The 4,926-nt window shown below is 32.7% G+C and overlaps 1 long non-coding RNA gene across 1 annotated transcript; it reads right to left on the reverse strand.

Annotated features, from left to right (window-relative positions):
• Positions 1-1,957: 1,957 nt before the first annotated feature.
• LOC137636486 (uncharacterized) lies at positions 1,958-4,493 on the reverse strand. Its single transcript, XR_011043116.1, has 3 exons — positions 4,433-4,493; positions 3,551-3,746; positions 1,958-3,379 (listed from the first exon to the last, which is right to left on the reverse strand). It is a non-coding gene; the product is annotated as an uncharacterized lncRNA (long non-coding RNA).
• Positions 4,494-4,926: the final 433 nt, after the last annotated feature.

A 4,926-nucleotide genomic window follows, 5' to 3' on the forward strand; every position in this document is an offset into this window, starting at 1 on the left:
GTATATATATATATATATATATATATATATATATCTATATATATATATATATATATCTATATATATATATATATATATATCTATATCTATCTATCTATCTATCTATATATACGCACACAAAACACAGCCTGGCCTTGGTGTCATATTCTTTGAGGTTATATATAAAGTTTTTGAGACTGAAATGGCATTTTGTGTGATATAACCTAAAGGGAATGAAACCTATTGTTCTCTTGAATGAAGATTGTAGACGTGCTTATGAGAAACTGTTGACTTTTATCTCTTTTGGAAGGATAACAGATCAGATTTGTCTCTGCAGGTATTCCATCATATCCAGGGGCTTTCCAGTGTTTTTTTAAGAATAGCTTCGACTTCAAACACACTGAACTCATTAATGTGCACTTCAAGGTCTATCATTTTCAGGTATATCAATCAAATTATTCCTCGAGTATCTTCTATTTAAGACCTGGCTGAAGCGTTCCACTCAACGTTGCCTTTCTTCATCTTCTGTTATAACAGATCCATCTCTCTTTTTGATGGGTATATGTTTCTTATTCTTTCCCCCTATAGAGAATTCTTTCCCTCTATAGAGAATTCTTAACTCAAGTGATTCTTACACCATTGCCACACCCTGAATTCATAACTTTGTCACCCCTATCTATTTTTGTGTCCGTATTTTCTTTAGTCATTCCCGACTTTTTTTTTTTTTACTTCACTATCAATACTTGAACACTTAGGTTCTTCATTCCTGACTTTTTTGACTTCACTATCAATACTTGAATACTTGTTCTACCTTGTAATTTTCATTACTTCCTCGGAAACTTTCAACAATCAATCAAGGTCTCCTTTTTATATTATCTCATTATTTGATATCCGTGGTTTTCTTGTAACCTCCCAAGTCTCAAAACTTCACTACCAACTGACTGATGTGTTCTAAATATCACACCATTCTCCAGTAGGTATATGTACCATGGCAAAAATCTGATTACTATGATAGTTATTCAGTATCATTACTTGTTCCAGAACGAAAAACTCCTGATATGCTATAAATTAGTTTCCAGTTCCATCTATTTGGGAAATTGAAGAAACTTCCATGTACTTATTAACTGAAATGGAGTGCCATGCTCTCCCAGAAGATAGCAACCAGAAGTTTTATTCCAGCTGTTACCAAGTTGTGGGATGATCTTCCTAATCGGGTTGTTGAATCAGTAGAACTTCAAAAGTTCAAAGTTGGAGCAAATGCTTTTTTGTTGACCAGGCGGACAAGAGTCTTTATTGTTTATATATGACATATTTGTTTTTGACGTTAAGAGTTTATATATGACATATCTCTTTTGACATTACTTTTTTTAGAATGATTTATTGTTAATTTGTTCTCTTCAGTTATTTATTTCCTTATTTCCTTTCCTCACTGGGCTATTTTTCCCTATTGGAGCCCCTGGGCTTGTAGCATCTTTCTTTTCCAATTAGGGTTGCAGCTTGGATAGTAATAAAAATAAGGCCTTTTTTCGATTCCTGTCATTGTTTTCAATGAGTGCACACATAACCAGGCCATATTTTACAACTGCCAAACTCTGCTCTCATTTCCAATCATAATTGAATTTGACCTAATTTCCATAAAGCTAAGCTTAATGATTTTCAAACTTCAAACTTATTCACTATTAGAGAGATTCTTCGCACGCTTCCCCCACTAAAGGGCTGCACGGGATTAAGGGCCATTTCTACCATCTAAGAGTCCACTGGAGGCCACTGATCCACTCCCTCTAACTCTCCATCAAGTTTGCTGAGAACCTTTTTCGAGTTAAGTTCTCACGAGTAGAGAATGAAGTGTATATATTTACAAATGTATACATACGTACATATAGGTATATACATTTGTGTATAGTTACTCTTCTGGTAACAATGAGTATAGAGACTGTCCTCTAATGGGATTTAGTACATAAAGTAGATAAAACTTGAGTTAAACCATTTTTTTTTTATTTGCAAACAAAAATACCAAAACTTAGCAAAACAGATTCAACTATTAGAACAAAGTAACTTCAAAAATACTATTGAAACAAATTACAACCTAAGGAGCAAACTCTACCCCAGCAGAAATGGCAAACCAACATTTCAAACAATCATAGTACACGAGAATGCATAAGGGGGAACAGTTAGATAACTAAGTAATAAAAGATTTCATAACTTCCCTCCCCTTGATATGGGACAGCATTATGGATCAAAGTAATAAAATATGATGCAAGAACCTTTATACACCAATTGTTACTATTCTGGTAACAAGAGTAGAGACTCTTCTAATAGGATTTAGAACATAAAGGAGACAAAAACCTGAAGTTAAACCATCTTTTTATTTGAAAAATAGAACGAATACCAAAAAACAAAAAAGCTTCAACTATTAGAACAAACTTAAAAATTACTGTTAAAAAAAAAAAAAAAAACCTATGGAGCAAACTATACCCCAGCAGAAATGACAAAATAACAGACCAAACAATCAGTAAATTTCATGAGAACAATTAAGAAAAAGATTAAATGTTTCATAACTTCCCTCTGGGGACAGCATTATGGATCCAAGTAATAAAATATGCAAGTATCTTTATACACCAAGAATTATCTACGGAAACAAACTTAGGACATCTTTAATGTGTCTGCAATAAGGTTATATTTTTCATATGAAATATCCCAATGTTAATGTTATAGTGCTGCAGGTCACAGAGTCCGCCTTTAATTTGTTTTGAATTTTACTTACAAAATACAAATTAGTCAGAAAAACTTGATACAATGAGATGATTATTTATAAATTAAATATATAAATTAAATTTTAAGAATATGAAAAAGCCCAAACCTTCTCCACTATACTCTAGGAACTGAGGAGGCTTCAGTTTTTAGTTAGAAAATGGGCGAATTAAATAAATTGCTATTCTGCAACAAAACAGTTCCTATACCCACATCATTGTTATGATAAACAGTTTGTCGAATTCAGGTGCCTTTAACATAATTAAGAAAAGCTTTTGATAGCTTCAAAGGCAAGTTTATAATACTCTGTCCACTGCAGTCGATCTTAGAGCTGATAAAAATCTAGGTGCAGCAACTTCAAGGTTAGGACAGGACCTCCGGTTAATCCAGCCATACCAATAACTTAATCCAGCCATACCAATAACACCATACACTGCAGTGTTTATAGGAGTAGACAATTCTTTGTGGTATGTAAAGTCAGCATCCTTTGGCGCAATCATTCCGCTCCCAACATCATGAATCAAGTTACAAGACATTTGGGAATTTTTTGGAAGATTGACCATCATTCTTACTTGAAGGTGAAGAAACAGGTCCCTCGATATCCTTCATCCCGTAGTTGTGTGCAACAAAACTCGATGACAAATTTAATCTGAAAAATAAATTGAACGTTGAAAAGTTGCAACACCATTTGTAACTTCAAAGGGAAGAACAGTATTTAAATACCTACAGATTTCAGAAAGGTAGAAACTTTTAGCAGTGTAATACTTAATATCCTCTTAATATTAACAAATATTTAAAATATTAGACAAGAACACTTAACTGGTTTTGGACGAGGATGCAGGGCGAGACCCAGGTGGTGTCACTGTTCTGCCATCTCATTCCATATAAGAAACTAGTTAGAAGTTCCATAGCTTCAGTCTTTTAAGAAAGTAATTGTATGGTCTCCCTCCGACAGACTGGATTACTCCCAGGCTTCAATACCATATGTGAAGCCACAGGTGAAGGTAGCGGTAAATCTGAAATAATATTAATCAAACTCAATAAATACCACACTGGGGGACCTGGTAATTGTATTAAAAGTCTTGCAAGATTAGATCAGAATTACAGTCATCTATGGTAGTAAGAATTTAATTCCATCTCAAGTGGTAATGTTAAAAGCTTTCACTTGAATTTCCACTATATTCGTATTATTTCTTCAGTAGACTCACATCAACTAGTCTATGGTTTAAAATCTTCGAGTAATGTTAATTAAAATTCCTTTTATATTATAAAATCTGCAAGGTTTAATGGGATACCTCTTATAATTGCTAAAACACTTCATTCTCTTTACTTAAGTGTGTGAACCGATTTAACCTAGTCAAAATTGTTGATCAAATATGAGCATATTCTACACTATTTTGTTCCTTTCAAGAGCTCAAAAGATTACTGCCACAATGTTCCTTGATTAGCTGGTCCTCCTTGCAAGCAGCCTCAAGAGGTTCATAATCAGCATGGTTAAAGAGTTGAAGACTAAGGTAATTCGACCCTTACCCTTCGAGACACTAAACTTAAGGGAGTCACAATTCTCTGGGCTAGTACAAATTATATACAAATAAATAAGCCATGTATAAGAAAATACCAAAACACCACCTATCACAAATAACAACGAAAAGTGCTAATACAATAATGCCATAAAATAAAATTTCTTGCTGGGACAACTTACAAAATACTGCCAATCCTTAGAGAGTAATCCTTAACACTACCACAAAACCAGTGAATCTGAAGTTAATACAAATTCTAACTTCCAAAGAAGACTAAACTTCACTCCAGCAAGGAGAAATAAATACAAACAAAATCACTGTTATAACAAGGATTACAGAGTAAATGCTATGGAAGTACAGTTAAGGGGGAACTACTCGAAAAAGACAAAATATATATTACGTGATATTATTAAGCTAGCATAACATTATGTATACAATATACGTGTATATATATATATATATATATATATATATATATATATATATATATATATATATATATATATATATATATATATATATATATATATACAGAATAGCCAAACAGCTACATCCCTTAAATTTTTTCTATTTTTGCTGATCAGTTAAACGACCAACAGTGATTTGATTTATGTCAAACTTTGGTCAATATATTTCATAACTGAATGGTAAAGGTTTAAGATTTTAGCTTACCAAT

Source organism: Palaemon carinicauda, unplaced genomic scaffold (assembly GCF_036898095.1).
Source record: "Palaemon carinicauda isolate YSFRI2023 unplaced genomic scaffold, ASM3689809v2 scaffold31, whole genome shotgun sequence".
In the NCBI taxonomy this organism is placed as follows: domain Eukaryota; kingdom Metazoa; phylum Arthropoda; class Malacostraca; order Decapoda; family Palaemonidae; genus Palaemon; species Palaemon carinicauda.